An 11,047-nucleotide genomic window follows, 5' to 3' on the forward strand; every position below is an offset into this window, starting at 1 on the left:
AATGCTGAGGGCAAAACGTGTTTTGTATTTTGGCAAACCCAAAACATTTGAAAAAAAAAAAGGTTTGATGTTGATGAACCCTAAACACTACAGTTTGCTCATCTTTCATTGAGACGAAGACCAATAGGCCATTTCTGTGTGAAAAGACAGAATCCCACTGGAGCTGCCTGTGGACCCCTCACTAGTGTAGAACTTGGCTGATTTTCATTTCACTAATTCATAAACTTCCTTACTCCCATGGTGGCTGGTGGTCTCTGCCACAAGCGTTCTCAGCACAGACATAATAAGAGAATCCTGAAGAGGATGTCTGGGATTGCTAAGACTTGGTTAGTCTTACAAAATGCACTTCAGGGCACATCCACTATACAATAAAGCATTAGCAAAAATCATTAAAATGGTACCATGCCTTGTCAGGATAAATACGAGGAGTGTGTTTTAAGTGGAATTGTCCTTATTTCTGGAAATTGATTTGTTCACTTGTTAATTTGTGAAACTGAGCAATCAGACTTCCAGTTTTGTAAATTAAGGCAGTGAGACTTTTGTTCACTGATTTCCCAGCAATATTCCTGACTGCAACTAAAGTTTATAATGTTGAAAGAATGGGAACAGAATCTGATGGACAGTTGAGGGAGAGGTTGGGGTGGGAAGAGATTTCCTCTCTGAAATTCTCAGAGGACCTCTGTGATATCCTCTTCCAGTGGGACATTGTTAAGCCTTCAATTTCACGCCCTTTATCCTCATCTGGTATACATATATCTCTCTCAGTTATTTCATCAAATGCTAATTTAAGTACTGCATTCAAGCATTCAAGAGTTTTTAGAGATGTAACTAATAATTCTAGTCAGTTGACTCCAAGAGAGGTAGCCTATCCAGTGGGCCTTTTTCAATGACTATTAACTGCTAATGATTCCTTAGCTAGGAGAGTGGTGTCTAGCCACCTTCCATGCTGGGACCTTTTCTGGCCTGAGTTTGTGTAGGTCTTGTGCATGGTCATGGACTGTCTGTGGAAACACATGGCAAGGAATTATGGGTGGCTCTTCGTTGCTAAGGCCAATCCCCAGGCTGCACTGTCAGAAAAGGGGATCCTGTAGGACACAAGTTCTCTCACCAGCCACTGAGCATAGAGCACACCCTGAACCTCTGATGAGAACTGGAGCCCCAGCTGACTCTTACAGACTTCACCCCTGGGGACTGATCTACAGAAACTACGATGTAAGAAATGTGTGATGTGCACTGAGTTGCTAAATTTATGTCTATTTGCTACCCACGTTAGCAATGAACCACGTTATGAAGCAGGTTTCTGATCCTCTGTATGACTGACGGTGAATCATCCTGGTGAATAAGATCAAGTCAATAAATCTGTATGCACAGTACACTTTAAATAAAGGGATGAGCCATGCTCCAAGAAAAAACACACCGAGCAAGCAGCAGAGTTAAGTTCCTAAATGAGCAGTTAGGACATGTGACCCTGTGTCATGATGTTTATTTTGCTAGAGATCAAAATGCTAGGCTTTCTAACACAGCTCAGAAAACAACATTCCTGCCACTTTCCAGTTTTTGAATATTTAGTATATTCTGTAGCTCTTTGTAAATTCCATTAAAATATTTTTTAAAAGTAAAACAAAACAAGCCTCCCCCGAGTATATTACCCTTCCCAAACCCAAACAACAACTAGCATTCTAAAACTACACTTTCCTTGGTAAATATGAGTAAAGTATAGAATATATACGGGTATCTGGGATATCCTTGGGTGTTCTAGTTTTGGACTTCCAAGTGCCAGAGATTAGAGTCTGCTGGGAATTTTGAAATCCTATGAAGTGTTGTTATAAGGATCGGGTAGGTGAATAAAAAGGTCCAGGGCCTTCAGTTGGAAAGTGAATAATACAAAGATATCACCATCACCCTTTAGCATTTAACCCTTACATCCAGGAACAGCAGGTTATGTATTGACTATGGGCATTCCAATTTAAGTTCACATTTTAATAACAAGTGTACATACTGTAGTCGAGAGGAAAGTGAGGACTATAATTGTTAAGAGGAAGATCCGGGGCTGGAGGTGTGTGTGTGTGTGTGTGTGTGTGTGTGTGTGTGTGTTCATGTGTACCAGTGGCAATCAGAAATTGAAGTCAGGTATCCCCCCTACCCATTCTCCACCTTACTCTTTTTGAGGCAGGGTGTCTCACTGAACCTGGAGCTCACCAATTCAGCTAGGCTGGCCAACAAGCTCCAGGACCCATCTGCCACTGCCTCCCCAGCCCTGGTACTACAGATGTGTGTTGCTATGCCTGGCTTTTGTACATGGATGTTGGGAAACTGAACTCAGGTCCTCATGCTTGTACAGCAAGAGCATCATCACGGGAGCCACATCCCTTGCCACAGCTTCCTCCGTTTTTATCGGGATTGCACTCATTGCACTCTCCTGCCAAGCATGCGTCCTTCCAAATCTGCTGGAGCTTCGGTTTCCCGAGGAAAGGCATTCCTGAATGTTACCCTTGCTTTGTTGATTTTCCATCTAGCCTGCCTCAACTTTGTTACTTAACTGTGGGCATTTTCACCTGGAATTTCTACCCTGGGACTCCCTGAGTGTTCTTTGGCTATGGGTGCCATGTTCTTTATCTATTTGGGTATGCAATTTGTTTGGCAGAACAGCCAATCAAGTCTTTGAATACTAGCCCACAGGAGTGACATTTAAATAGACCGACTATAGTAGCCACAAATGCATTCTGGATAAGGGTCAGTGATACAGGCAGGGATGGTTATACTAAATAAAGGTTGATTTAATAGGTTAGAAATCTTATTTTCTATTAAGTCAAGATTCTCAGTGTGAAAGTACTACTTACTTTGTTATGTACTTTGAATTAAGATGATTTTCCTTTTTAGTTTAAATCAAACCAAAGAGTCTTAGGCTGTCATTGCCTCTTCCTTTTCCCCTTCTCCTGTACTTTGTCATCCTCCCTACCACCCATCTATGCTTTCTTCTCTAAGGCAGTATCTCATGCAGCCCATGATGCCCTCAAACTTACTATGTAGCCTAGGATGACCTTGAACTCCCGATCTTTCTGCCTCTACGTCATGAATGCTGGGATCGAGGTGTGTACCACTGTGCATAGTTTCTGTCATCCCAAAGATCAATCCCAAGGCCTCTAGCTAGGACTTGCCAACCGAGTTACATGAAAGCTTATTGATGCACATGAAAGTATGATAAGAATACAAACTGATAGTTTCAGCATATTAACTTGGGTCACAACTGCCATATTTCATTGAATATAGGATCACTCAAGAATTTTGAAAGGATTCCCTCAAAAAGGAGGTCAGTTGTTATGAAATTTGAAATATTTTAGCTCCTGTTTGATATGAATTTTTAACTGGAAGAAGTGTCACCATTTTAGGAGTTTGGGATACAGTTCATTATTCTTCTCTTCCACTCTTGTAACCTCAATATGGGACACACAATGCACATTTTAACAGGTATTGGCAAATGCTACATATGTAGTTTATTCTCCCAACCCTTTGCACAGACAAAATTATTTACATCCATATTAATTCAGTCTTGAATTTATTTTAGAAGCAGCTGGGGGAAAGCCACATTTATCTTCGTCATTATGCAACCAGCTAAGAATTAAGGAGGCCGTGTGTTTAGAGGATTGTTGAAAATACCCAGCTCATTAGAGATGGGCTAGTTTTGAAAGAGTCGATTGAATCTGAGGGGGGCCCTGAAGCTTGGCTCTTTCCCTGAGGGTTAATCAAATTAATAACCTGTACACAGTGTCAGGGGATCCCTCCGGAGTGCACTGCCTTGTGAGGTTATCATCCTTTTGCATGGAATTGTCTTTCTCTGTGAGGGCTCTGTCATGGGAGGCTTCAGACTAATAGCATTAAGCTGCTGCTCTGAGAATGTCTTTCTCGAGTCCCTAACCTCAATCCCTTCCTATCTTAGAAATCATGGTCCCTTTGTCTGAACAGCAGCTGAAAATTCAGAGCAGACAAACAACAACAACAACAACAACAACAACAACAACAAAACCCACAAGGCCAAATCCTTCTTTCTGCCTATGGGGATGGACAGTCCTGTGCTGAATTGCTGTTGGTGAAATTATGCAAACAGCAATAATAACTTGGGGATGATGGCTGTGTCTCTGGGGAAAACCCATCCCGGTGCCTTTTGCAACAGAGAATTAGGCATGGCCTCTGGAGAGTTGATTTGATAAACCATGGTCAGCGGTATTTCAAAGGGAGTCTGAGCACAGAAGGGGGGGGGGGGGGGGCTTGAGAACATGGAGACAGTGACCTTGACCTCCAATGCTTCTCTTTTTCTCCTTGAGCTTGATAAACAGTGAGTTCAAGAGCTGAGAAACTTTGCCAGCCCAGTTTCTTGTTTGTAAGTTACCCGCGCAGCGTGAGGCTGAGTTTCTTGTTTGTAAGTTACCCGCTCAGCGTGAGGCTGAGTTTCTTGTTTGTAAGTTACCCGCTCAGCGTGAGGCTGAGTTTCTTGTTTGTAAGTTACCCGCTCAGCGTGAGGCTGCGTTTCTTGTTTGTAAGTTACCTGCTCAGCGTGAGGCTGAGTTTCTTGTTTGTAAGTTACCTGCTCAGCGTGAGGCTGAGTTTCTTGTTTGTAAGTTACCCGCTCAGTGTGAGGCTGCAGTTGCAAGGCTTGTAAGCAAGTCCACTTGCTTGTCTTCTGTTGTCTAGACTTCATTTTCACCCAAAAGAGCACAGCTCTTATACTCTTCAGCGTAAGTCCCCAGCACTGACATGACTTTCTTTCTAATGCAACTATGTTCATTCCTCTGCTGGTGGCTTAATTTCCCATTCTTTTGCTTGAGTCATTGGATGTACATTTGTTTGGGGCCATAAAACTTCATGTCTGATTGTTTTGAAATTTGGTAGCCCTTGCAACAAAGGAACTTAAAACAACAATAAAGGCTTTGTCCCATTCTACTCACAAAGGACCCCCCCCCCCCAGTAATTATATGTGCAGGAAATGAAAGGCATTATCAGCAGCATATGCTCTTCAGAAATGTATAATCCTTTAACAGTCAAATCCTTTCTCTGGGATTAGTGACACGGTTTGTATCCTGGGAGCCAAATCCTCTTCTTCAAGCCAATCCTCAAATCCTTTCTAACAGTGCCTATGTTGATTTCAGACCCAGTTTTATTTAGGAATCCAAGAACAGAATTTAGCCTTGTGTGGAAAGGCCCTTAATAAGGATTTTTAAAATAATAATAATTAAAAAAAAACCCTGGTATTTACCTAATACTCAGCCTTCAGTTCCAAAACCTGAATTCTCAATGAGTGTAACAGATGTGCTTAATGTCTGGGCCATCCACATACCCCCCATCCCTCCACTGCACACACCCCACTTCCTGTCCTGAGAAAGAACCTACGAAGTAGAGCTGATCCACTGAAGTTATTGATGATTCTCAGTGTTTCCCTAACTCGAGATATTGCCCAGGATGTAAAAACAGATGATCTTCCTTCTCTGTATTTAGTGTGCTAGGAGTTGATCTTTTAGAACCAAGTGTTCATGTGACCCTACACTGAGGATATTTTTATTCACAGAGATCTGATGCTCTTTGGTGCAATGAGTATATGTGTTACCCACTTCTATGGAAAGATGATAGAACTGTATATACTAACGAACTTTGGATAGGGAAGGCACACATTTTTGGTAAATATGCAACAGTCTCTGTTAATGATTTGAAAAGTGATTGTTATGTGTGACATGCTATGAAGTCTTTTCCTAGATAGAGGGGGAAAGTAAAGTTTGCTATCCTTCCCTCACAAAATTTTATGTCAGAAGCTAACAAGCACAAAAGTGGTCTGAAACATAATGCAGGCTCGCTAATTCAAGAGACCAGAGAACATAGAGGGAACAGCAGGAGATTCACCACAGTGCGGGTATCTGTGAAGGCCTACACAGAGATCTTAAAGCCCTTATAATACAGCAAACCATTCTGTGTATGCAGTTTGTATGTACAGACATTATTGAATGAGAAATCATAGGAATTGTATTTAATTGTTGTTGAAATAAGTTATTATGCCAAGGAAAAGAAAATTTTGATAATGAGGAATAACTCACCTTGGCTCACATATGCAATGGACTCAGCCTGGATTTGGACTCAAACATCCCATAGTCCAATCCCCACGCTGCTGTCCCCATTCCTCGTGTCTAGTATTTCCCCTGGGCTCCTGTCACTCAGCTCTGTGTTCCCTTCCCCCTCCTCTGCTTTACTGGCAGTTCCTGAGGGTCTCCTGATAGACAAATCCAGAGAAGATATTTTGGTCTCAGTCTTCCTTGAACTCCAGATCATCTGTCCTGAAGTGTAAGGTAGATATTATACACTTATATGATACTGTACTCACATCAAACATTTGCACTATGTTACATACAGACGCGGTTTCAAAGTGTGTTCCAGTCACTGAAGCAGAAAGTTGTTCAGAGCCGGGCTTAGAACTCGTGCTGTGTGACCTTGGCTAAGTAGTTTTACATAGCTGTGTTCAACTTCATTAGTGGCCAGTGATGAGACTTGGCTCATTGAGTTGCTGAGGAAATTTAATAGGGCAATGCCTATACAGAAGCACTGTACCTGTACCTGATTTCTAACTGGCACAAAGCAATCATTACTGTGCGGCCTTTCACTATTGGAGGGGTTTGTTTTTACAGGTATCTTTGCCAGTCTTGTCTCCTTTAAACTCGGCTTGGTCAATGCAATCTAGCTGCCTTCCTGTATCCCTGCTTCTCACTGTTACCTTTATGAATCTTCTTTACTTAGTTTTTTCTTCCCATTTTCCACATTTTCCAGCATGGTTCCTGGCCCTGTTCTCTTTGCTACCTCTAGGATCTTATACTCCCTGAGTAGTCCTCTGGTCACAACAGCCCATTTTTAAGCCCTTAATGATTAAATCGCCACCTGCTTCCAACATTGTTGTGAATCTTATCTTTACTTGATTCTTTTCCAGCATAGAGCCACTAGGAGCAGCTTGAGAGGCGATGGTAGTCGGCCCTTGAAAGCTTGTAACTCCTACATGTGCTGTGTTCTGAGTTCTGCAAAGCAGGGTCAGTTCTGGACCTGGGTTTGGATCTACCACAGATTCAGCTGCTTGATCTCTGCTGGGTTCCCAGATGTCACTGAACATCTTTGGATTTGTGCTGAGCTGCTGTGTAGTACTTACAGTAGCAGGTCTAAACCCTGGCTTGTCTCTTAAGTGTCCTGGGAGACATCTGCACCCTTACTTCTATTTAGGCTTTGATGGAGTGATCCTCCAGCCAAGGGTATCAGGTCCAAAAGAAACGCAGGGACAAATGGCTATCTAGGATGCCTATCAGCATCCCAAGGCAGGCCTGGCCTCCAGGCTTCCTCAATATCACAAGTACCTGTGGCTCCTCCCAGCTCTTCTCACCTCCTCTAAACCTCTCCAGCTCATGGGCTCCCTTTCCCCCAGCTTCCAATTCCCATAGAACCCTACCATTTTCTTCCCCTCTTTTGTCTTGCTCTCCTTGGCCTGGGCTCTCTTTGATACTCCCTCCTTTCATGGCCAAGTCCACCCTGTTGGCCTTGTTGTGGTCTACTTTCTTCCCCTGCTCTGGACTCCTCCAGATGCCTCTGGCTTTATTCTCCCTCCTACATATGCAATAAAACCTTCCCATCAACCATACCTTGGAGTGGCCATTTCCTCATGTTATATAAAGGCCATCTGAGCTGCTGAGCTGCAGTCTCTCTTTCCACCGCCTCCTTGCTCTTCATTCCACCTTTTTTCCTGCCCCTGGAATCTCCATTAACTCTGCCCTTACTTTCTATATGCTTCTTTCTCCTTTCCCACTGTCTTTCTATACTCCACAGCTGTGGTCTCAACCTTCCTACTGTTGTGTCCCTTTCATGCAGCTCCTCGAGCTGTGCTGATCCCCCAACCATAAATCTATTTCATTGCTACTTTATGTAATTTTGCTACTTTATGAAACATGATGTTTAAATATCTGATATGCGGGATAGCTGATATGTGACTCCTAAAGGGGTCTTGACCCACAGGTTGAGAACTGCTGCCTTATGGACTTTCTTCTACATTAAAGACTCAAATCTTATCAGCATCCGCTGGCATCAGCCCTCACGTGCCTTCTGGTGTCCAGATGAACAGACACATCTCCTCAGGTCACTCAGCTCCCTTAGTTCTTCCACTGAAATTGTCCTTTTGAAGGGCATTAGGGTCATCTAGACTATCAACTATTGTTTTCTTCCCCCCTTAGGTACACAGATTCACTATTGAATCCCGACTTCTCTTCACTCTTCTTTCCCTAGCCTTCATGTTCTATATTCCTTGGCTTCTGACTAATGCAATCAAACAACGTGTTTTTGTCATTTCCTCACTGAAACTGAGGTTTCTATAAAGCAAAATACTTTTTTTGGCTACTTTCTTCCAGGTGGGGATATGGCATCAGTCACCACATTATTGAGACATCCTTTCTCTCTAGAGCCACATGCCTGAAATAACATACTATGTCCCTTTTGGCTGCTGGACTTTAAGAACTAGAGGAGGAGGAGGCGGGAGGGAAGGAAGAGGAGGAGAAGGAGGAAGGAGGAAGAAGGAAGAGGAGGAAAGGAGGAGGAGGAGGAAGAGGAGGAGGAGGAGGAAGGTGACGACAATGATGAAAAATTTTGATATTTCTTTACAAAGCATGTTTTACATGGTACTTAACCCAAAGGTCCAGACAAATGTCTTTTATTTTAACAAATACTATAGCATGTGTTTTAGGCATTATGCAAGTGATTTACAGCCGTAAATGCACTGATCTTGAAGACATCCCAGTGAGGACAGTATTGTGACTAAGTCCATTAACCAGGTGAAGAAACAGAGGGACAAGGACCTAACAAACCCATGGGCATACAGCTAGATGACGCAGCTGGGATTTGAATGGAGGCAGTATACAGCTCCAGGTAAGGTGTGGCACGCATTCTCAGTAAGTCAGAGGAAAAACCCTCAACATTATTTTTTCCTGGCTCACAGTTCTCATTCAAGGGCTCTGCTCCTACTTCATTTCCTCCCAGTGCCTTTGCATGCCTGCCCTGCTTCTCCCATCACTAGAGGGGGAAAATGGTTCTTAAGATCTGGATACAGAAATGTGTCCAATGAATAAAATGATTGGGTTTCCAGATCTTCAGAGCTTCTCCTGTAGTTTGGCTGTCATTTCAGGTTCCCCCTCATGCAGGCTCCAGCATATATTGCCACTCTACAGACAGTCCTGGTGGCAGAGTCCTGATATTTTGACAATGCCTCTTGTAAAGTCGAGAATCTTAAGCCATTTTTTTGTCAGATTGATTTTTTAAGTGTGTATTGCATACATGTCTGGGTGTATATGTCATGTGTGTACAGATGCCTGGAGAAACTAGAGGAGGGCATGGGATCCCCTGAGTCTGGAGTTACAGGTGTTTAAACACCCTTACAACCTGGGTGCTGGGAATGGAACTCATGTCCTCTGGAAGAATAGCAAGCACTCTTAACCACTGAGTCATCTCTCCAACCCTTGGGAATTATTATTATTATTTTTTTTTAAAAGAAAACATGTTTAGGTTCCTTCTCTGTGGCCAATGAAGAATGGTCACAGCAGCTTTTTAAACATCTTTCTACTGGTCCTGAGGTTATACTATTACATTATTTCACCTTCTTGGTTCTTTCTGGACACACACACACACAGGTACTGTGTGAAAAATTCATTTTCTACTTGTGATTTCCAAACCACTCTTAGCATCTTCCTGTCTGTGCCATTGACAATGAAACTCATACAAAACCATTCTTTCCTAATCTTTCCATTCGAAAAATATTTCTTTGGATTCTGCATTGATGATAGTTTGAAACAAAAAGAAAAATTCTCCAGAAATCAGATAAAGCAGAGATTTTGTTTAATTCATCATTAAGTCTAAATGCTGTCAAACTGGAAAAAAGAGAGACTTAAGCTTTCTTATTTTTGTGCTGTTTCTTATGTTTCTGATTTCTAATGTATTCATTTAGCAATATTTTCAAAAAAGTAACTCTGTTTTAAAATTTTAATCTGCATCGCTTGGTCCTAGCATCTCTCCAAGGTTACTGTGCTTATTAAATATTATCTTAACCTGTGGAATTCTGGGATCATTGAACAGTCCCAGGAGACTAAGACAAGGATGCTGAAATAGACACTCAGCTATCTGCTGTTCTAAAAACCAAGGCTGAAGCTATTGCCAAACGTGATACTTAATCAGCTCTAAAGTCATTTCCCCTCCTAATCCATTGCTTATATCTCCTCCACCTTTGGAGCCCTATACTCAGGTGGTCTCTTCTGAGCTCTTGTAGATCTTGTATGGGAACTTAATCATTTGACTGTAAGCATCCCATTTCTTCCCAATATATCTCAGCTCAGTGTCTTGGATGGCCATTTAGTTTTGTGTGCATCCTTCTACTCACTCCAGTACTTGAAGATATGCAGGGGTGGATATTGTTCTTTTTAGATGCCTGACAGCTTTTAGCCTGAAGAGCCAAGGGGATGCACAAAGTATATACTATGAAGGACCAAATGAATGGTCCAGTTCCATCTTGGTTGACTGCCCAAATGAGAATAGTTATTTTATACTATAGGAAGGAAGTCTATGTGTTGGAGAGATGTTGCCAGTGGGTACTCATGACATAGCCTGGTTTAGAGCCAAATCACCTATGATACTTTCACTTTATTCGATCCATTACATGGAAAGTCTATAGATCTGCTTTATGAATGATGGGCTCAGTGATGTGTAAATTGCATCAGAGATCTCTAATTAAGAATAAGAACATCTGGAAGCTCAGTTGGTAGAGTGCTTGTCCAGTATGCATGAAGCTTGGGTTCAATCTCTGGTACTTAATAAAATGAGGCATAGTACACATACCTGTAGTTCCAGCACTCAGGAGCTGGTACCAGGAAGATCCGAAGTTCAAGGCCATCCTCTGCCACATAACAAGCGTGAAGCTAGCCCAAGGTACATGAACCCATTTCTTTTAAACAAACAAACAAAACCAAAAATCCAAAACACAAAAGAAAAACAACAA

This window comes from Mastomys coucha, unplaced genomic scaffold (assembly GCF_008632895.1).
Source record: "Mastomys coucha isolate ucsf_1 unplaced genomic scaffold, UCSF_Mcou_1 pScaffold9, whole genome shotgun sequence".
In the NCBI taxonomy this organism is placed as follows: Eukaryota; Metazoa; Chordata; class Mammalia; order Rodentia; family Muridae; genus Mastomys; species Mastomys coucha.